Source organism: Amblyomma americanum, chromosome 2 (assembly GCF_052857255.1).
Source record: "Amblyomma americanum isolate KBUSLIRL-KWMA chromosome 2, ASM5285725v1, whole genome shotgun sequence".
Classification (NCBI taxonomy): domain Eukaryota; kingdom Metazoa; phylum Arthropoda; class Arachnida; order Ixodida; family Ixodidae; genus Amblyomma; species Amblyomma americanum.
In genome coordinates, this window is record NC_135498.1 from 74,008,542 (window position 1) to 74,031,904 (window position 23,363).

At 45.1% G+C, this 23,363-nt stretch overlaps 1 pseudogene across 1 annotated transcript in view; it reads right to left on the bottom strand.

Moving 5' to 3' along the window:
* Nucleotides 1–730: 730 nt before the first annotated feature.
* Nucleotides 731–23,363, bottom strand: part of LOC144121415 (uncharacterized) — a 30,320-nt pseudogene continuing 7,687 nt past the window's right edge. The window contains exons 2-3 of the transcript XR_013312615.1: nucleotides 935–1,833; nucleotides 731–846 (exon numbers count right to left, since the gene is read on the bottom strand). The product of XR_013312615.1 is annotated as an uncharacterized LOC144121415 (transcript). The remainder of the gene's footprint in view (nucleotides 847–934; nucleotides 1,834–23,363) is intronic.

Consider the following 23,363-nt stretch of genomic DNA (forward strand, 5'->3'; position numbering starts at 1 on the left):
GGGGACCAGTGGCGCAGGTGTGGAGGTACAGCAGATGGATAGTGTGTTATAATACTGGGAAGTGCTCCGCGATGGAAGTGAGGTCGTCACCAGAGCGATGAAAAGCGTGGAAGGAGCTGGCTGTCATAGGAGCGCTCCCGCAACGCTTCGTTTCCAGCAACGCTCCAATCGACCGTATATCTCCAAGAGGCTGAGAGTTAACTATGGTCTGAGCATTCTTTCGAATGAACGATAAAAAAATGCAATTAATGTGTTTCGATAACGGTTTCCGAAGGACCACAGTGGCTCGTCCTCGCTACTGTTACGCCCAGTGATGCAGTCCCAGCAAATACAACACAAATTAGTGTGAAATTTCTTTATGTCGACCACCGTTTCAGTCGTTCTCTGCCCTGCCGCGCTTAAACACGCCCACGTGCACACCAAGCGCCACAAGCTGAGCTCCGAGCCACAGCTCTGCGACTCGGCAAGCCTACATTGCGTGGCTCCATTGGTCCCCGTTCAAAAGAAGCATGAAGAGCGGCGAATAAAGATTTGGTCGCGCCGGCGGGCGTAGTGTCAGAACCTAAATATATGCTCACAGCATGGTTCAAAATTTAATTGTTTGTATGAAGCCCCAAAATATTTTATACCTTCAGTGGATATCTACTAAAGCGCATAAAGAAGCCCCACTGTAATCCTCTCTTTTACACATCGTCATATGGAAGCAACTGCCCGTAAGGGCCATTTTTTTGTACACTTGAAACATTTATTTCAAACTTTTTGGAGCCAAAGTTCGAATTCCCAAATGCCGATATTGACTTCATTTCTTCTTTAACATCCCTTATTGTATGAGCCGTATAATAATTTCTGCAAAAGAATAAAAGATCAGAGTTAGAACACGTTAAAATATAGACATGATGATTTCTTAGTGCACAATTCGCAGCCATATACTTACACTTCTTCTTGCGGAGGAGGTTGGTGTAGTCGAAGGGAGTGCCAAGACCGTAGCCATAGTTCAGGCCGTACACGCCAAAACCATGGCCGAGGCCGTAGTGGCCGGCACCATATCCGAGGGTTCCAACACCGTAGCCGTAGACTGGGGCGGCGTTATAAGCGGCCAGAACTGGGGCAGCGTGGGCAACAGTGGCGACAGCTGGGGCGTGGTGAAAGGTGGTGGTGGCGACAGCTGGAGCAGCGTGCGCAACGGTGGCGACGGCTGGGGCAGCGGCCACGACTGGGGTGGACTGGTAGGTGGTGACGCGGGTCACAGCTGGGGCAGCATAGGAGGCGACGGCTGGAGCAGCGGCGACGGTGGCCACGGCTGGGCCAGCAGCAACGACTGGAGCAGACTGGAAGACCTTGGTCACAGCTGGAGCAGCCTGGTAGGTGGTGAAGTGAGAAACAGCTGGGGCAGCAGCCACAGTGGCAACAGCTGGGGCGGAAGCAACGAGAGGAGCGGACTGGTAGACGCTAGTCACAGCTGGAGCAGCATGGGCCACAGTGGCGACAGCTGGAGCAGCGGCAACAACTGGGGCGGACTGGTAGGTGGTCACGCGGGAGACAGCTGGGGCAGCAGCAAAAGTGGCAACAGCTGGGGTGGAGGCAACAAGAGGGGCGGACTGGTAGACGCTAGTAACAGCTGGAGCCGCATGGGCTACAGTGGCGACAGCTGGAGCAGCGGCTACAACTGGGGCGGACTGGTAGGTGGTGACGCGGGACACAGCTGGGGCAGCAGCAACAGTGGCGACTGGAGCAGCAGCATAGGAGGCGACAGCCGGGGCAGCGTGAACAGCGGTCACGGCTGGAGCAGCCTGGTAGGTGGTAGACACGGTACGAGCAACGGCTGGGGCAGCGACGGCGTAGCTGGCCCCTTGACCATAAGTGACACCGTGGCCCACTCCGAAGCCGGTGAGGCCGGAGTAGCCGATTCCGTGGCTGAGACCGTAGCTGGCCAGGCCAACACCGTTTCCGAGGGTGTAGGCACCATGGAGGTTACCGTGAAGGAAGCCAGCGAAGGCGCTGGTGGCCAGGGCCAGGACGACGCAGACACGGAACTGAAAATTAGCGAGGGAACGTGTGATGAGTGTGCCACTTATAATTCAATCATTTCGGTTTTGGGATTTTGCAAAAAATTTCACAAGATTCTTTGTTAAGAAGGCTAAGTATTTATATACGAGGAGTGAGATTCTGTTCATGACGTGCGGCAAAGAGATGTATTACGATTTCCACCGGCTGTCGGCAAGTTTACATCAGGGGTGAAATTGGATGAATCCCAAGTTAACCAAACTTTCGAATGTGGCCACTGGCTTAAGTATCAGCAAAAAGCGAGTGCAGGCTAATAACAGCGACTGGCGGTGATTACTGCGTTCTTGAATTTTTCTGTCTACGCTAGACAACTGCAAAACGACTAGATTGCTGCATAAAGTCGCCATTTATTTACATAAAATCGCCTAATGACAGAGAATGTACTCTGGGAATAATTTTTCTACGACCGGTGGTGTAGTGTAACATTTTACGTCATGCAGATTTTACAAGGGCACAATAAAATGGAAAGATTATCCTCTATTTCAGATCATTGGTAGGTCTAAATCACGTTAGAACAGTTGAAATGGTCTCTAAAGCAATAATACCAATAGTCAGATCTTCCGCACAAAGTTCTTGGCACACGGACTAGTTTCACTTACCATGGCTATGCTACTTGTACCGATGGGAAACCAGGGGCTGCTGAAGTCTATGTGAGTCGGGGAAGCTTATATACTTCTCCTGTGCCGAGGGACCGTTAAAGAGAGAGAAAGTAACAGAGCGGAGAAAAATGCGCAAAACAGGGCAGTAACTCCGATTATAAATTTTTTTCAGGCTAGGCGCGTGGCGTCTGAATTTCAGCATAGAACACTCTTAACGTAAGGTCTGGCAGGAAGAATGTGGTCGGAAGGATTTTTTTTTTGCCTGCGCCACATTATGAGCTCATCAAGTTCTCTCTCCTACGTCTGCGTTTCTTACTGCTCTCGCCGCGAAGCACGACGCCTCTTTTTTGCTTGTTTTAGCTAGTAGTGCCTTAGCAGGCATTAGCGGCAAAGCAAAGAAAGAGAACCGGAGGTGAACAGGATACGGCACCCTACGCATATCATAGCGAGCCACGCCAGCTTGCACAGCATGAACCACTCTGTGGGGCATGCACGTCCTCCGGTCCTCATTGGTTTTGAGGAAAGTGAAGAAGGCGTCAAGTGTGCCTACATTAATTCGATCGGTCCTTAACTCGGGTATTTCCTTTTAATCTTTGCGTTCGCGGTCTGCGTCTAAGGACGTTTGAATAACTTTTTGTCGGGTATAACGCAATGCTTCTTTTGCTACAAGTTCTGTGCTAAGACGCACCTGGCACTAGCGTTCGCACGGAAAGGGTATTTTTTGTTACCTATATATGTTCGGCTTACATGAAGCGGTGCGAGCGTAACACGAAACTTTTTTACAGAATGAAAGAGTTTGGTCTAATAATTCCTGATAGGTGTTGCAGTGTCAGCGGGTTGAAATAAATAAATGTAATATTGGTCAATTTTGCAGTGATTTCGTATTTGCGGTAGGAAGTGGTCGCACAACGATAAAAATGCCCAGATATGGGCTTAGTGGAAATTGTGGCACTTTTTTCTGCGCTGATGAATAGCTTACAAGTGTGCCTCCACAACCATTGTATGATATGCCTGGCTCAAACCGTGCGAAGTTTCCTCAGTATTATTCCATTTGAAACAACAAACTGAGTATAATACAGTTAATTTTGGAAATCACATGCAATGAATGAACGTGGTATGAGTGTTCACATAAGCTTTTAAGCTTCAGGTTCGCATGCCTACATTATCTCCTTTGTTTACATTACGCAACGAAACAGGCCACTCAAGTATGTTTGAGATGAAAACAGAATCACGGCACAACATACAGGCATGGGTAGGAGGCTGTGGTTGTTCCCAATGGCGAATAATTACGTACTTGCGGGCAATGGCGACTGCTGGAGTTTAATAAATTATTTCCTGCCGATGAAATGCACATCCTCGTAACAACATTGACTGCACTCTTGTCAAGAAAGCTCAGGTAATTCTGCGGATTCATGGGTGCACGAAATAAGGCCTGTTCAGACCCTTCGTCATCCCCCATATTGAGAGGCCGTACTGGGAGTGCCGATAAATACAACCAGCAGCGAATATTGCTCGCACCTTATTTTAGAATGGCCGCAACACTGTCTCGTTATCATTCCTACCTTCTGTGAATAAGGAAGGCAGTTGAGCTCTTATCGCCATTGACGTGCAGGTGCTGCAAAGAGGCTACATTTTTTGTTGCGCTCATGATGGTGGAGGGCTTTAAGGAGAGCACATGATGAGGCCATTTATAAGGTCATTAAGGGACACACAACGCGTTCCTTCAACCTATCAGCCGAGTCTCGGCTACTGGCTCTTGCTGATACGGTAATACCACGTCTGGCACAGCAAAGGAGCTGCACGCTGTAATGATTGGAGGTTGACCGCCAGCCCGAGTGGAACTGCACGCGGGCTGTCCTGTGGGTGGGCTCACGGGTGAGGCAGGAAAAAAGCGTCGGCGTGGTGTCGATACCCGCGTAGCCACGGTGGCGCCGGGGATAGCAGAAAAGATCCCTTCTCCTTGTTGCGGGAAGAAAGAGGCCCTGCTCCACCTCGCCGGTGAGCCAATTCGGGGCCGCCCTGAGCCACAATGGCACATGGCTGCGCCAGCCGGATGGCGCCGGGGAAAAACTAAAGGACCCATATTCCCTCTACTGACAAAGTGAAGGTAGGAGAAGCAAACCATCTTTTACTACACGTAGCTGCGGACAGTGAATGACGACCTCCTCGGAGGTGATGACCTTCCTAGAAATGGGGCTCCAAGTTCACCGTGGTCAAAAGGCGGGTTCCACAGGAGTCTAGTTGACCGGGCAGAGAATCAGCGTCACCGCCAGAAGTGCTGCGTAACGGTGGCATCGTCGCCACCGGAAAAGCTACGGTAGGGCACAGGTCACGCCCTCCTGTGTGGGCGGCGCCGCAAGATTGGATCCACGACTGACCCGCCGACTGGACGTCCTTTCGAACTCCTTTCCACAGCTAAACCTGGAGATACCAAACTTAATTAAAGCTGCCAGACACCTGTGTAGTGCGTGCTCACTTCTCGCCTTGTTTCAGGTGCTCTCACGTGCGGAATTTGACTACTGTAAATATGTAACATAAACTGTACAGTGTTCTTCAGCACACTCCGGCTCTCGCTATTCAGTCTCCGGCCGTGCCGGTCCGAACCCAATCCCTCCACGCAACATCGACCTCAACTACGCTTCGCGCGCCTTCGCCCGTAGCCAGAAAAACAAAGAGGCCACTGCCGAATAAGGAAGGATCTTGCTGCGCTTCAATTGTAATTGGAGACTGCTGAAAAAGGCCATCGCGGCTGATATCTCCAGATGTGCGATGTTAGAACATCGAGACGTGCCCTGAGTGATGGAATACGCTGGAAAGTTATAATGAATGAGCAGGCCGTCGGTCTCGGCGCCTCTTACCGCGACGTCTGCATGCACTTAGTTTTGCTACGATGATAAAGGTAGAGCAGGAGACCGATCATGCCATTACCATTTTACGGCATACGACAAATAGTTTATTGTAGCTTAATGTGGTCAATGAGGGGCAAAGATAATAATGCGCAAAATCATTTTTGTCCATGTAGTAGTAGTCGAACGCCCTAACCACGTCGGCTGCGTTTTTATGGAGGAAAAACGCTAAGGCGCCCGTGTGCTGTGCGATGTCAGTGCACGTTAAAGATCCCCAGGTGGTCGAAATTATTCCGAAGCCCTCCACTACGGCACCACTTTCTTCCTTTCTTCTTTCACTCCCTCCTTTATCCCTTCCCTTACGGCGCGGTTCAGGTGTCCAACGATATATGAGACGGGTACTGCGCCATTTCCTTTCCTCAAAAAACCAATTATTATTATTATTATCATGTAGTAGTTGTGCTTCTTCATCCATTCCTTCTGCGCTTCCAACTGCTCGTCCGCAGTAGTGATTCATCCCTAGCCGTGGAATAGAGCCGGATGAGTAAGTAGATCGGAAGGCTCGACGATGTCGGATTTACGCGGCCGTGCGCCAGGTCCGCATGGAGTGCTTTTCGCCCACGAAAATGCGCAGCTGGTGAAACCGAAGCGACCGTGCGGCTGCTGCTGGTGATGATGACAAATTTTATTTAGAACTGAAATTGGTGGTCGGTCCCCCTATTCCTAGAGTCAACTATATCTTGCTACCGCTCAATCCCAGTCGGTCAGCTCCTGCTCAACTTTCGGGTCTGAGCTTGACAGCACTTCCTCCCATTGCTCAATCTTCGGTTCTTTTATCCCTTTTATTGCAGTGTTGCTTTGGCAGGGCCATACCATGTGGTATAGGTCCCTCTGTATGGCACAGAGTGCGCACTGTGGCTGATAGTCTTCTGGGTAGAATGCCTGAAGTCTTTTTGGGCTTGAACATGAATTGCTTTGTATTCTTCTCAAGGGTTGTTTCTAGTTCTTCGCCTAGTTGTTCATGCGGTAGCGGCTATTCCCTTTCGCCTAGAATATAGTGTTGCAGGATTTATTGCGTGCCGTCGAACATGCACTTTTATATGCGCTTCTCGCGCCTTCGTCTTGTGGCCGTATGCAGCAAATTGAGCGCGCGACCGCGTCTATATAACGCGCGGCGCGTTTTCAACGGCCAAACGCGTCGCCGGGGGAAAAAAAAACGGGCAAGTCGCGGGGCGCGTCCAAAGGTGTAAGCAGCTAAGGACGCCGGGTGCGCTATGCGGCTCTAAAAAGAGAAGCGGCTGAATGCGGCGTACGTAGAGCTCAAAAATCGGCGTGAGGCGCCGAACGCGCTGTACAGCTGAAAGAGAACCGGCTGGTAACCGCGGCTCCTCCATCATCGAAAATAAGCAACTAAACCAAAACCGCTGCCCAGCTTCAATAACAGAAGAATAACAGAACTCCGTACGCACTAAGGCCAGCCCAATTCAAGATCCGAAATGACAGTGAACAACATGTCAGCGGTTATATTGCAACTTTTTTATTCAATGCTCACATGATCTAAACCCACATTACAGGTCACAGACATCGTTCGGTCCGTCAGACAGAAATCGCAAAAGCATGGAAGACGCAATTCAATAAAACTTTTTAGCGTTCGTAGCCGATAGCACGTGATGATCCATCTATACTCATATCTTATGCATGAGTTGACGGGAAAAAAGAAACATGAAGCTAAAATTAGGTGCCGATATTCCTTTAAACGCATATGTTCTTATTGATTTTGAACATGGCCATGCCGTAATTTGTGGAGGTAGTGCTCTAGTAACTCCGACGCAAAAAAAGTTTTTTGCGAACAAGATATCACGTGCGAAATGATAAAAGCCTTTCAGCAGCCATGCTATGAGTCTACTCAGTTAAATTTTGGCGATGAGATTGCATGCTTGAGAAAGATTCCGTTGTGCACAGGATATACATCAAGGGCGCCTTTTTAGAGACAAAATCTGTGCACGAAAATATTCAAGGCTTTTCCACTAGAAATCATCGCTTCCCTTCTTAAAATAGAGTTTTAAAACTCTTGAGGCGTCTTCATGAAAACAACGGGTTTTCACCACTTAATGCTACAATTCTTAGCAAAGTCAAATGAATGAAATTACCTAGTTAATATACAGAGCTACAGATCGATAATTCTCACGACATACTATATACGTAAGCGTTGGAATTTTCGGTTTTTAATGTCTTGAATAATCCGCGGACTTTTTCCGCTTTTTATTTCAGGACGCTGCATTCGTTTTTTTTTTTTTTCAGGGAATAATATTTTGACCGATTTAAATACTGGCTTTTTTCGGTGACATAATGCAGCAATCCTGTGTGGTCAAAAGTCATTTAAAGTCTATCTCTGTATTTTGTCAACCTGTACAGCTTGTTTACCAGTAATTAAAGTGCAAACGGTAGTACTTGGAGCAATGCTTGAAGAAAATATTTCTACCCTCATTAAAAGAGTAACTTAAGATAAATGAGGTAGCAGGCGGAGAAAAACGGAAGCGGAAATTCACTTCGAGTAACTAGGTTGGCAAGTTATGATTGGGTTATCACGCTGCGTCGAGCGTGAGGGCGGAGCAATCTGTGGCATTTGTGTTGATGGCACCGATGGAACTGCCGCTTAATTGTCGCGGTAGCCAAAACATACTTTTTCGTGATGGTCATTCGTGGTTTCGTGTCATCGTCCTGCATGCATTTGATTAACCCAATTAGCCGACTATCTGCTTTAAGTAGGCGATGATAGTGAAGAAACAGTGCTTAGCTAGAAGACGTCTAGGAGATGATGCTTCCCGGTCTGAAGAGGCGTGTAAGCTAACAAAACATGCATCAAATCGCACAACTGCGCAGTTTATCCTACAATACCATCATCGCATCATGCCCCTGGCTTCCATACTTTGTTCATTTTCAACTTTAAGTGAGTGTAACTCGCATTCAACATCCAGCTAGTTATTCCTTGAAAGTCAGAAATGCAGGCCTTTCTCAGTTAAAACCGTACTTCGAAAAGTGAATTCGGCGTACTTTTATCAGGTCCAAACCCTATATATACGAAATCCACTACTTTTTATCACCAAACCGATCCGATCAGCCATGCCCATTTCGAACTCTTGATGGAATAAAAGAGGCTCGGGACTAATATACTTTCTTTTCCACTATAATCTTTTATCTAGGCATAGCTCTGATAGCCAAGATCAGAAGTTTTTAGAATGTAGTACCCATGGATCACTTCTTTGCGTCCACTAGTCTAATATTCGAGCTGCGCAGCTACCTTGAATACTTCTTTCTTCACATATAATGCCCTTTTGCCGCAGGTGCAGACTTCAGAATTATTTTTACGCTTGATGCTAAAGCCGTTGAATTGAAACGAAAATACGAACTATGCGCTGAACAAACATTGAAACGTAGAAGGTTAAATTACGGTGGCCAATCAAGCTTCGCGAACTCTCGAGATGTCTTTTCCTATGAATGCCATTTCTTCTTTATACAAGAACACCTTCACAATATAGAACACCTCCTTCACTGCTTAAAAATTCGTCCATATAATCGCTTACTCTAGCCTGAATTTCGGTTTGGCCATGTGTGGAATGCCTTGGCGTGCTCTGTCTGCGTAGCCCGAAACACATTCCCCGCGACTGTTCGAAATCACTCGGTAGGGCACGCACGCAGCGGAGTGATGCTATCTCTTCTCCCCGGTTCCGGCTTCATCGCTTTTGGTACGCATTGGATTCCCACTGTGTTCTCTAGCCTCCTGTGATATGTTTACGGCAACTGCGTTTAGGGGAGACTTCGAGGAATGGGCGTACCTAAGAAGATTCCGCATGATGAAATTGATGGCGTCAAATATTGAAAGTCAAAACACGTCTCCCAGTTTAGCCACAAGCGCTAATTCATGGAGAAGTGAAATTTTACGTCACCATCACTGCCTTTTATTTGCCTTGCTGTTGATTTTATGATCCTGAAACAAGGATGAAGTGATGTGAGTCAATAACGTTGTGCATGTGGCGCTGCAGTTCCACTGATTAAGTAATAAATGCCATGTACACTGCGACCAAAAATAAGAAAGAGGAAACCGCTTCTGGTGTTCTGCAAGGCACGGGCAGTGGTGGCGTGCTGGTTTTTTTTTTGAGGTAATATAAATTTGTTTAACATTTACACGGCGGTGCGCGGTTAATAGTCCTGTTGAGGCGGCTTTTTTGTGCGAGTGAAAAAAAAACAAAGGAACCAATATTCCTTGCGGCTAGAAGACATGTGAACTGTACAAAGTGCGGGCTGTACACATTACCATATATAAAAAGCAAGCAGAAGATTAGCTCTGATATTACGTAGTGCCTAAGTTGCTTTGTCAGCGTGTGTTCTTACCACGACAACATAGGTGAGTTCCATTGTGAGTTACAGACATTATAGCTTACAATGGCGAGGGCTAAATATCGAAGCTTTCGAGCTTCCAAGGCTAGCTGTTGCACGACTTCCATTTGCTATCGACCATAAAATGTCAAGCTTATCAGTGTACTTTCAATAGCCTTAAAAATCCCTTAGATAATAGGAACTGTGCGTTCCTTATCATTTACCTCGCTGTCTCCAAGGAAAACGCTTTGCCAGGGCTCGACCGCTGATAGTCAAGGAAGAGCCCTACTTGTGCATTCTAAACATGTATTGCAAGAATATGCTCTTAGTAAACTCCGACAAGAACAAATACCGCTAGTTGGCACCTTGGACTCGGGAGCTAGGTAAGTAGGCAGCGTTATTAGAAACTTATGGTCATATCCAACACATGAGAAGACATCATCAATTATGGGTTGCTTGTGCGGCGTTTGTGCACCCCATAATGTAACCCAGTATACCATGGGCTGCCCAAAACATGATGCAAAAATGAGGGCCCTGCTTGCATAACTGAAGATGATCGGGTTGCCGCATGGTTGTATCGAAAGCATCGTCTTCTTGATTTGGCTTAGGTGTGCATGACGTTAAGCCTGCTACAGATTGCTAGCCCAGACTCCCTCTCAAATATCCGTTATGTTTTACTTTTCATAAATTGAAAAGACAATCCTTCAAGTTTCCCGCGAAGCCGGGATTAATGGAGAGAAGCATCCCTCTTCAGCTCACAACTCTTCATGACACACTTTTTTATGATTCTTTTTCTTGCATGATATATTGTCCAAAAGCAACGTGCACATTTTTTTTACACGCCAGAAGGATACCCCAGCATCGCTTCAAACAGAAATGCAATAAAAATGGCATGGTTCTTTCCCTAGCAAGCAGGTTCACGTACAAGGATTTAGGTTGTAAAAGAAAAAAATAACCTTACAAGAGCATTTTTTCCACAAACGAACGCGCACAGAATTTGTGGAACAGCACTTGCTTCATTATGCATGCAACTCGGGTCAGTAATTCTTCACACTTTCCTCGTTTCTTTCAATGCACTGGCGATGCTTTTGGACCAGCCAGTTTTTGCAGCGAATTAGGGCAGAAGATGTAGTAGGGTTAAAGTATATTTCGCGAATATGGAGAATTTTTTCGAGCCTACGCACTTCAACTGTGTTGCGTTGATGTTTAGTAAAATGCCTCATTCTGGGTTGCAGGAGGCCAGGTTCATTGGCATCACGTCAGCAATGAGCCAAGCGCAATATAAGCCGCTTTGTTTATACTCTATTCTGGCTCCCTTGACTAAACAACGTAAACTAGGTCGCATTCTGGGCATTGTAACTGTCGGTCTATTTTGCGGGTTTGATCACGGAAAGACTCCCAAAAATCTCTGTGCAATAAATAGTGGTAAGCGTAGGCCTCATACAACATACTTCTGTTTTGACATAGCCTCGCTTTTTTCTTTTCTTTACTTTTTGTTTTTAACTCGCGGATTTTCAATTCAATTCCAATTGTATTATTGACATTCGCGTTCCTCGCCAGGGTTTTCATATCCTCGACCGGCATCAGAAATTCTGATGCACGTGTTTATAAAATAGGACTCTTTAAGGGTATGCTTTGACCAGAGGTGATTTTTTTCTTGTGTTATAGCATTGAAATTCGGCACTGTCATTGGGAAGTACACTGAACGATTAAATATAAACTCGGCGCAACAGCTATACATGATACGAGTCTGCAGTCACACTTGCATTTTGCGCAAAGGTATGGCTGATGCAGTAACACTCTCCAAATAATTTTAGCTGCCAGAAGTTTTCCTACACAGAATGTTATACCTAAGCTTGCATAATGCAATGACTATCGTCTTGTAAAAATTGTGACAATAAAAAAAAATGATTAAGAAAGTCAGAAATAGACGGATTTCAGTGCACACAGTATTTATCAAGGAACACAATGCAAGAGTCCGCAAAAAAATTTATGAAGCCATTGTCATGCTGTGGTCTCTGCAAGCACTGCCGTCACGTAAAAAATACATTTCAGAAAACGGACATCTGCTCAGTGATTTCAGCCAATTTTTCGCTGCCTATGGTCACAAAAACATTCCTTAAAGTTACTTCTGGTTGTTCACGGGGAAACATATGCGAGAAAATACTAACCTTATAGATAAGACGTATAGTGTATTCTACAATTATGTTTCGACTTTTGTTATTAGAATGCCGCGTCGCCCTTAAAGGGGAACAGTCTTTTCCACGCTTAGAGTTGGCCTGAGAGGACCTGGATTTCTGCAATCGCTGGAAAGAATATTGGATGAATTAATAGCGATGAAGTTCCTAATTTTTTTTATTTGAGGAAGAGGACGCTCTCTGAAATTAGGTACACTTCTGTATAGAATTTTATCTTTAAAACCACCCCTCATTATAAAAACATTTCACAACTCTGGTTTATGCGTATTTAACGTCCCAAAGCGACTCAAGCTATGCGGAATGCCGTAGTGGACTCCGGAAACTTCGACCATCTGACGTTCTTTAACGTGCACTTACATCGCAAGTACACGGGCCTCTAGAATTTCGCCTCCATCGACATTCGACCGCCGCGGCCGGGATTAAATCCGCATCTTTCGGGTCAGCAGCCGAGCGCCATAGCAACTGGCCCACCGCGGTGGCCTTTCACGACTGTACACAATATAATGAATGAACACCGATCGAGCGCTCACGTCTCATGCAACCGTGTATACGACCATTAAAGTTAAGGCACTTGATCCGCAGCGCTAGCCCGGGATGAAATCGCTGTGAAGTTTTCCGAACCGAATGCTAAAACGTGTTGCTTGGAGTAGCGGAAACGCTGCGGATCTCTGGCCACTGAGTCCAAGGCCATATCCCGGTGTGTTCGAGGCGGCGGACGACTTCGGGGCCGGCTAAGCAACATGACGAAAGTGAAGCAGTGGGGATTCACAAACGTGCCTCCCATGAAACAAGAATAATCAGCCTTTAGGGATTACTCAAAGAAAAAGTGATGAACGAATTTTGCAGATAGAATTTTGGTTTGCTATGACATAGAGATAAAGGTTTTAAACACCCCTAGCTTGATTCAAATTCTATAAATCTTTTGTAGAAGCTTCGACTGTCTCTCTCGTCGTCAAGAATAGATAGAAGCATGAAATGCGTTTCAGGCAAGCTGTAGCACACTCTTGGGGGGCTCACAGATGATAGTAGAGCTTGGAGGCAGCTACAGTCCAACGCGTACCCACACATCAGCCTCTTACACCACATGCAACCCACATATAGTCAAACACGTTTCCGCTCAGCCGGTAACAGGCCACATTGTATCAGACTACGTGGGCTTGATAAAGCCACGCCGCAAATCCCAAACATGCGACTTGAGCTGTGGGAGGCTGTGCTCTTCAGCACAAGCATTCAGGACCGGAGACAGCTGCTTCAGTGGGCGCAGAAAACAGCAAAGTCCATAGAACCCGTGGACTAAGGGCAGTTCAGGGTACGCAGAGGTCCTCTTCACTAAATGAAGTTTACCAGCACTGCCACCATTGCGGCACCTGACTCATGAGAGGCTTCTGTCATCAGCGATTTTTCGCAGCTGGAGAGCGCGCTCGCGTTCCCTGCTGTTGCTGTGTAGCGACCCGCGTCACCAGAACCATCCACGTTCCGAAGAGGAGGTTGCATCAGCACGCCCTACACAGAAGGCTCGCACCTTCGCCTCGTCCGGACGTCGCCGTTCAGACGACCGCCACGTCGACGCAATTGAAATAACTTTGGTACCGGTCGTGCAATCGACCGCTACCTGTAGCGCGTGGTGGCGCCGCCTCTTCTTCTTCGGCGCGTAGTCAGCGCTGCTCAGGTGATTTTCTAAAAATACTTTAAGCGCCACCGAGCTCAGGCGCTTATCTTTTAGTGTTATAGGAACCGCGTTGAATGTGTGTCAATACTTCAGTAAGGTTCCTTTTGCAATTTGAAGCGCGATAGCACCCTCCGGTTCTTTAGCAGCCTTTTCACATATTCGCAGTAGAGAACGAATGAATTAAACTTAACGAAGACGATAATATCTAAAGTCATCAAAGCTTGAAGTGCAAGCCGATGAGTTTATGCTCTAAGGCATGTGGAAATGAAGCTGCTCTGTTTTCGCAGACGTTTCTTAGATTTACGTTCCGGGCATCTTTCCTATGATGGACACAATCCGGACCTGATGTGTCGGATTAATTCGATAAGTTCGTCTTTATGCTCGCTCTCATGTTCCACTTCAGGTTCACCCTCATGATCGGTTTCAGGTTCAGCGCGGCTTCTCGACAGCGTTCGCCATAATTTGGAGAGAAATCGAGCTCAAAAATTTGATTCTAAAAATATCCTCAGCTTCATAAGATTGATCTATTTTCACCTAAAATACAATCCTTAACCAGCTTTATGGTTATCATGTCATGGCACGCGTATGCTAACCAATAGAATGTGATTAATTCTATGCAAATTTATTTACTCCCACGAAAGGGCGAGCTTACTCAAGGATCGTTATATAATGATAAAGTTTGGTTTGGTTAATGGGCGTTTATGATCCCAAAGCGACTCAGGTTATGGATGCCGTAGTGAAGGGCTGCGGAAATTTCGAACACATGTGGTTCTTAACGTGCGCTGATATCGCACAGTGTACGAGCCTCAAGAAGTTCGCCTCCATCGAAATTCAACCGCTTATGCCGGGATCCAACCCACGCCTTTGGGGTTAGCATCCGAGCGCCATAACCACTGCGCCACCACGGCGGGTGTGTTACATAGTGGTAGAGCAAGGAGACAAGCGAAGGAAAAAGAGGGGCTCAGCATGACATACATGACGGAAACCGATAGTCACCGTGGTCATCAAAGGGAGATTAATAGGGTAACCATTTTTTACAGATAATTGGCTAGAAAGCAGAAGAAAATTCCGCCGTTTGTTCGGATCACATCAGCGGCATGTGGTTGTTGTTTCCCCTGCTTTCTAATCAATTATTTTGAATAAATGTTTACCCTATAAATTTCGTACTGATGACCAAAAAATGAAACTGAAACATCCCCTATCCTCCTTGGTTTCGGTGAGTGTTGGCTTCCGTCATAGTGGTAGAGTCATATAGCGACCTTTGAGATTAATGAAGTCGCGCTGCTACAGTTCTTCTCTTTTTCCATGGCCTTATTTTGGAGCTATTATCACCGCCAGGTATTTTAGAAAACGTTAATTTCACCTGACCAGTGGTGGCCAAGCAGCCATCTCGCTAGCATTTGATGAGGCGCAATATAAGATACGGTCTTTATCTGTCCTGTTTAAATCAGCAGTATAATGTAAAGCTGCGTATTATATTAAACAGCTGCCGGCGTCATATTTCTTCAGCCGCCATTCCTGCGGCATTCCAGTTCCGCAAAAAACTCGCACTGTGAACGCCACACTCTTAAATTTATTTTAACCTTGGCCTATGCAGTGCTCAACTGCTTGATTTCAACATCTGATGCTGGCGATTCTTTTCTAGGCATCGATTTTCAGGCAACCCGTTTTAAACTCATACCCTTTAGATTATATTCTATCATAATTTGCTGATAAATGAACACTGTGAGCAAATCTCGCTGGCGGCAGGCAAAGAACAATAGACGTTGCACAGGCGTTCCAGTTTCGGAACAGCAACAATGATCTCTTTCTGCCTCCTCCAATCAGCAAGTTATTCCATTCAAAATGCATGTAGCGATTTTATATGGATTTCTATATACCGCACTCTGAGAATCAAGTGCTGTATTAAAACTAAAAATAAATACAGAAATAAAGTGAGATTTAAACTGCGCTCGTGTTGGCAAACGAAATAAATTCTGCCTTTCCAAAATAAATTCTATCTAATCATTTAGTATTCGTTCCAGTGAATGCAGCATCCGCGTCCACTCATCCATGCCGGCTTTCCAGCAAAGTATTTTGCCTCAGACGCAGGAGTAATTGTCATTTGCTCGCACCCCGTAAATGACAATTGTCTACATAGACCGTGCAAAAATAATGATAGAAGGTTCAATTTCACCCTCAGCGTTGTTATTTTAAAAAAAAATTGAGTTTAAATTAAGTTCGCTTTAAAGAAAGCCTATCTCAAAGATACCCCATTCAGAATTTTTACTGTCTGTTGTGTATAAGCAAAAGCTGGTTAGCAATGCGGATGCTATGAAATATAAAACGGAAAACATGAGCCACCCGCCGCGGTGGCTCTGTGGTTAGGGCGCTCGACTACTGATCCGGAGTTCCCGGGTTCGAGCCCGACCGCGGCGGCTGCGTTTTTATGGAGGAAAAACGCTAAGGCGCACGTGTGCTTTGCGATGTCAGTGCACGTTAAAGATCCCCAGGTGGTCTAAATCATTCCGGAGCCCTCCACTACGGCGCCTCTTCTTCCTTTCTTCTTTCACTCCCTCCTTTATCCCTTCCCTTACGGCGCGGTTCGGGTGTCCAACGATATATGAGACAGATACTGCACCATTTCCTTTCCCCAAAAACCAATTATTATTATTATTAAACATGAGCCATAAAATACGAGGTTATGTTGAAATGAAAATATGTTGTATGAGGCTTAACGTTATCACAGTTCTGTGCACAGAATTGCAAGGAAGTAGTCGAAACGCCAGGCGTCCAAACAGAAGGCAACCACCTAGGAGGCTTTGAAGGAGGCCAACCTTATTTACGTAGTGTGGTCTGGACATCTGGAATACAGCACAAAACAACGCGGCTTTCATTTCGTGTTCCTTATTGCCGGCGTGACGTCCATACAGCCTGGCCTCGCCTGGCACCGTAAGATCCATTTCGTTGAACATCAACTAAACATATTTGATGTCCGTAGGCTCGAAAGAGTTCAGCCCACTCACGAAACATACTTTCATTCTCCATCTTCTGACCTATTTTGCTGCGAAAACTGACCGATACAGAAATCAGCGCACGTTCATTGTAAGAAACGGGGAAAGTGTGAAGAACTGCTGACCACGGCTACATGCGTAATGAAGCAATTCCTCTTTCATAAATTCTGTCGGCGTTCGGTTGAGGAAAATGTGTGTGCCTGTAAGGTTTTGTTCTTTTAGAGCCTACAGCGTTGTACTTAAACCTGCTTGTTATCGAACGAACCATGTCATCTTGTATTCCTTCTCCGAAATCATACTGTGGTATCCTTCTCAAGAGTAAAAAAAAAAACGCGCACCTTACTTTTGGACCACATATGCCCGCACAGAAGAATCATGAAGTACTATGCCAAGAAGAATTGTGAGCAGAAGCGGGATCCTTCTCTCCATTAATCTCAGCGCCGACGTAATACCCGAAGGGCTGTCCTTTCAATTCATTAAAAAAAAACGAATTGAAAATTTCAGAGCAAGTTCGAACCAGAACACTGTGGCAGACTTTATTCAATGAACGACTAAAACAAGTCCAGAAAACGATGATTTCGATGCAACCATGCGGCAATGCAGTCCTCTTTAAAAACGCTATTTTCATCTTTTTTTCTGGGCCGCACATACTATACGGGTGTCGATATGATGCTATTTCATTTGCATCTAGTATTTTTTTCTGTAATGACATGACTCGCTTTTGGTGTCTGCAATTGACACGTTTGCTTTCTGCTACTTGAATTGATGCATGTTATGTGCTTCAGCAGACTTACAACCGGTGCGTAATATCTTACTTCGCTTCCGTGCTAATTTGCTGTATTTTGGTTATTTATTACGTTTGTTTTTCGCACGAACTCTTACTGTTATATTCGCGTATTTTATCGGTAGCATGTGCTGTAAAAATACTTAGGCTTTCTCTTCAATACCTTTATTGCACCGCCTTTATATTGGCACCGACTGCATGTGAGATCAGGGTTCATGCCCTGCATCAATGTCCAATCTCCGGCACAGTAATGAAAGCCTGGAGTGTCTAATGTCAACCAATAAAATGAAACTCTAAGGTAGCTCACAAAGCTAGGTGCCTGAAAACATTGAACACAAGACCCTTACAGTGAGTTTGGTGGGAAGGGGTAACCGCGGGCACAGGGACCGTATACTTGAAGACCACAAGAAAAAGGCAGTTGTGCTATGCCCGACATTGTCGCACTAACGATGGCTATCGTGGCGACTCCGCTTCTGTTAAGCTCAGTTCACTTTTATTCTCATGTACAATCGCTGAGAAGATAGGAAAAAAAGCCGTGCAAAGCTGAGACTCACTTTGCTCTGCCCGAGCAACCTCTCGCGACCAGTCAATAATTGAACTGCCACCTGCTACGGTGAGCACTTTGCTTACAATCCGGTGAGCCGATTGTGATGACGTCATAAAGTTACGTAACCTGGACGTACGCGGCCACAATCTCCGGAAGCGTGCCGATGAGAGCCAACTGCTCCAGTCCAGCTGCACAGTTCCAGGAATCCGTCAACTCGTATACAGCTTTTTGCAAACAGTAGCGGGTATGACAGCTAACGAGAGGGTCGGCGGTGCACGACGACACGCTGATCTGTTCATAACTGACGACAGACGGCATTACAGAAGCCATGAAGGACGCGAAGGTGGAGAAGGCCGACGAAAATAGAAGTCATGAGGAGCCTGCAGACGAAACAAAAGTTTCGACAAAAAAAGCAACAGCGGGATTTGACTCTCTGCAGCTATGTATACTTGCGTCGCTAACTGCATTTGGGGCATATATGCGATGGATCATGGATCAGCAAAGCTATATTGAAGATGATAAATAGAAAGAACAAGATGTACCACGCATTTGTTAAATGTCGTGACCCGACAGAGTTTACTGAATATAAGAAGTATGGAAATATTGTGAACTCGCTGGGGAAACAAGCGAAAACTCAGAATTATGAGCAGCTATTTTCAAAAATAAGAAGCAATCCCCGAAAATGAAGTTAGAAGCCTAACCAATGAACAGAAACCATGCGTAGACTTGCACATTACAACGCCGAATGGCGTCTTGTCTGGCTGTGCAGCTACAGTCGCCTTGAATAACTACTTTGTTTCTTGCTCTGAATGTATCGACCTTAACACAAAACAAGAAACTAACTCTGTTACTAGTTTTGCTGACTTTGCAAATTCGATCATGTTAACTCCCGTGACGCCTTCCGAAGTGAAACGAATAATTAATACGTTAAAAAACAATTCAGCTGCTGGCTATGATGACATTTCTTGTGGACAGATAAAATTAGTTGCTGATTTAACATCTATTCCTCTGGCTCATATAACGAATTGTACGTTCGAGATCGGTGTGTTTACAGACCGCTTAAAGATAGCACGCGTACATCCGATGTTTAAGGGTGGGAACAGCTATGCTTTGACTAAATACCGACCAATTTCAGTCCTGCCGGTCCTGTCCACGCTTTTTGAACATGCCATTAACGTCAGGATAGAAAACATTTTAGATAAATACTATGTAATCAGTAATATGCAGTACGGATTTAAAAAAAAAACAAATCTACAGAATCAGCCCTGATTAACATAAAAAATGATAAGATAACAAATTTTGAACAAAGACAATATACGCTTGGACTTTCTAGATCTGCGTAAAGTATTTGATTCTGTGTGTCACGATGCCCTCCTAGTTAAACTGAACAGGTATGGGATCCGCGGAATACCACTAGAATTAATAAAAAGCTATCTGTCAAACCGCTATCAATATTTTATTTTTAATAAATATTCACCTCCAGTTCTGCCAGTTAATTAAAGGCGTTCCACAGGGATCTATTCTTGGGCCTTGGCTGTTCATAACATACGTAAATAATTTATGCTCTATTCCTAATAACCCGAATCTGATCATGTATGTAGATGACACAAACGTATTTTTCTCTAGCCATTCACTCCTGGATATTGAACATGCTGTCAATAACTATTTGTTCCACCTGTCTACTTGGTTAAACACAAATAAATTATGCTTGAACATTGAGAAAACGAAATACATATTGTTTGCACCGCCAAACAAGCCTAGGAAATCTCCCATAGAAATTTTATTTGATGGCAAAGAAATAGCTCATGTCAAGGCCCAAAAATTTTTAGCATGTGGTTTGAAGAAGTCTTATCGTGGAATCTTTACGTTAACAGCCTCATAGCTGACCTAAGTAAAACAATTGCTGCCTCTTTAAGATTTGTCCACTCATCCCTCAATGGTTACGAACTGTACTTAATTACTCACTCTTTTACTCCAAGCGTTCCTACTGTGCTTTAGTCTGGGGTACCACTACAAGTCACAGTTACAGAAGATTAATTACCCTACAAAAAAGTGTTAAGAATATTTGAGCAATATCACGGCCCACCAGAACTACTGCGGACAAGGCCGCTTTTCCTGAAATACAAAATGGTAAAGGCCATTCAAATTTATTATTTCAAATTGCTTCAGTACATAAAAAAAGCGAAGCTTTACAGTGTACAAAAATCCAATGCAGCTCCAGCATACACACTCCGTAAGGAAACTTTACGTCCGCCAAAAATAAGAGCGAATTATGGACGACAACATATTGAACATCAAACAGCTAACCTTCTAAATAAAATACAAGGATTAACAGATCTGAGTGCTAATGTCTCAAAAAACACGCTTAGAGCTCTGCTGCTGTAAAATAACTTAGAACTCACATAATCTGCCATGTTTCTGTCCCTAATTGCTATTTTTAGGAGTGCATTTTCATTTTGTATCTTGCTGTTTTTTTTATTATGATGTTGGAATTTTTTTGTTCCAAAGCTTGCAACAACCATGTACAAAATTTTGTTATATTTGCAATCTTTGTACCAAGTATTTTGTTTCGGCATGTACGAATTATTGTTTGTTGTATACTGTTATTTTTTCATTTGATGATTTATTAACCTTTTTTCTTTTCTTATTTCCCCCAGAAGATTTTGGTGTGAAACTTTTCTAAGGCTGTGTTTAACGTTTGTGCAAAACTGTATGCGAGGCAAGAGCCATCGTCAGGCGTGTCGCCTTTTGCTTTTGCTCCTCTTTCTGCATCAGAAAGAAACAAATAAATCAAATCAAATTAACTCAATTTGATTAGGTAGGCTTCAGTTGAATGCTCCATCGGGTGATGTGTCCAGAAGAAAATTAGACACTTGTTTCGTCATGTATCTTTTCAATTCACGTGAAATAAACGTTCTATTTTGGAGAACGTGCTTAGCTCAATTTCTCTATTGCATGTGATACAGAGCACGACCTTCACGACGAAGGAACCTGGATAGCGAAAGATTTTCTTAGTTCCGAGCGCTTCATTATAAAAGCCATATATCGCACATTCTGGTTCACTGGAACAGCTACCTTCTTCTCATTGCTGCTTTGACATCCTCTGGCAGCTCTATCGAGCAGATGTCCTTCGATTTCACTTTGTCTCGTAAAGAAGAAAGATACATAAAGGTCTGAGTGTAGCTGCAAGCCGGGTGTGTAACTGACGGAGGTCCATTAATTGCATTTAGCTGGCTTGTTCCTCCAAATCAATGCACTACCGTGCGAAAATTCAACACGAATGCTGCAGTTCGCTGCTTACACAGACGCCTGCGCCGCACAGCGCTGGTCGCTATGTCCGGGACCTTGCTGCCCGGTATGTTTCCGGGGTCTAGTGAAAGCGGGTGCCATGTTCGTTTGAACTGCTCTTCTGGTTGTGGTCCTTCACTGCGCAGCAGTCGCATTATATATAGTGACGGGGCATTTTCGTATATCTACGCACGCGGCTGCCGCAGCCCAAACGCGACTAGGCACAGGCAGCTTTGTTATCACTGGAGCTCGACGTGTAAGACCGCAGCTTCTAAAACTTCGTTTGCTTCCGATTTTGGCGAAACGGCCCTCTCTTTGGAATGCGTGCTCCGCCGCTAAATACACGAGGTGACAAAAAAATCAAAGCGAACATGATCCCGATGTCGACCGCTGCCTCAAACACACCTGGCAGCTTTGCCCGGGAGCCCGCGGTAAAAGCTTCGCACTCAGTCCTAGCCACTCGCTTAAGCGTGTCAAGTTTCTGACAGGCGGTAAATTCGTAGAGCCGTTCGCGTTGCTTAACTTCCGCTTAATTCTTCTAAATTATTGCAAGCTCGCAATCACGCTTTTCTTTTAGCAGTTTTGTGAACAGCTCTTTGCAGCGATTCTCATCCGGTTGAAGGCTGCGGACGCGTGAAGTTTTTATTTTTTTCATATTTGGGTTAACACGAAGCTGGGACACTCGATGCACACACTTACTCATCATGCCTTTTGCTGCCATTGTGGTCAAAGTGTTTTTACAATCTAATAGAATCATAGCGCATAGTGACGACAAAAGCAGCTATTTTTGTTTGGACACTGATAGTTGCAATTTTTTAGCTACTTGGGATTTATGTCGGAATGTCCCTGATATTATCCACAAAAGGTGCTTCATAAAAAGAAACACACCACCACACAATTGGTTTTTTACTTTGCGCCGATGCGAACCATGAGTCGACATGTTTAGCTAAGGACTGCAGAAAATAGTGGGCGCCGTTGTGAGCGCTTCGAGAGAGAAAATTAATTGTCCTCAAATTTAAAACAAGAATTAAAATGCTTTTACAGCAGTCTGAAAAATAAAGCTAAAAACCACAAAAACGTCATTTCAATCAAACGTTTTACACTGAGAATCAAGGCAATATTTTTGTCTCACGCCGGACACACGCATTTCTCACGGTGCCTTTACACAACACTGCATAGCTCACTTTTACAACCTCTTATTATTGAACTTAAGGGACAAATAGTGAAGCTGACTTCTCAATATTGTTTTTTCTCTTTGAATGTTATTGCGTGTTATAAGAGAAAGAGGGAAGTAGTAGAGAAAAGGTAGGGAGGTTAACCGGAAGAATGTTCCGATTGGATACCCTGCACTGGAGTAGAGGGGTAAGTGGGAACGTAAAAGAATAAGTAGAGCAATATGGTTTGTATCTGGCACGACAAACAATGATAAATGCGCTGAAACTCACAGGTCGCCGCAGCTGTAGCCTGCACACCTTGAGGGCTGCCGAACGATAGAGCAGATCTAGAACAGAAAGCTAGTAGAAGAGATATAAAGTCCTTCATCACTAATACGACGCACACAGGCTGCGCAGTCTGTAGAAAAGTTACTTGCCGTTACGGCTGATAATGTTGATGACAACATAAGACATCCCGACTTCTCGGAATGATGAGGCTGGAGGATGCGTTTAGCCAGCTATTGGAGAGCTGCAAGCACTGGATTTAACAAATCCAGCATCTGCAGGGCATTCTGTGCAGCTGGCATGTGCAAGCTGGAGAGCATCACATGCATGGCATTCGCGATTGTCTTCAGCATTGCAATTACTTGCTCGTCTGCGACTTGGGCCGGTTTCTGACCAACTACCCGACCAGCAGTAGGCTCAACACACTGGGTGCGCAGCGACTGCTCTATCATCGAGGGTGTGCAGTGCTTCTGGAGCGATGGCCATGTCACTTCCCGGTCCCGGAGTTGGGCCTTGTGCTTGATTAGCAGTAGGCTTAGGAGTCTAGGTGCTCCATACT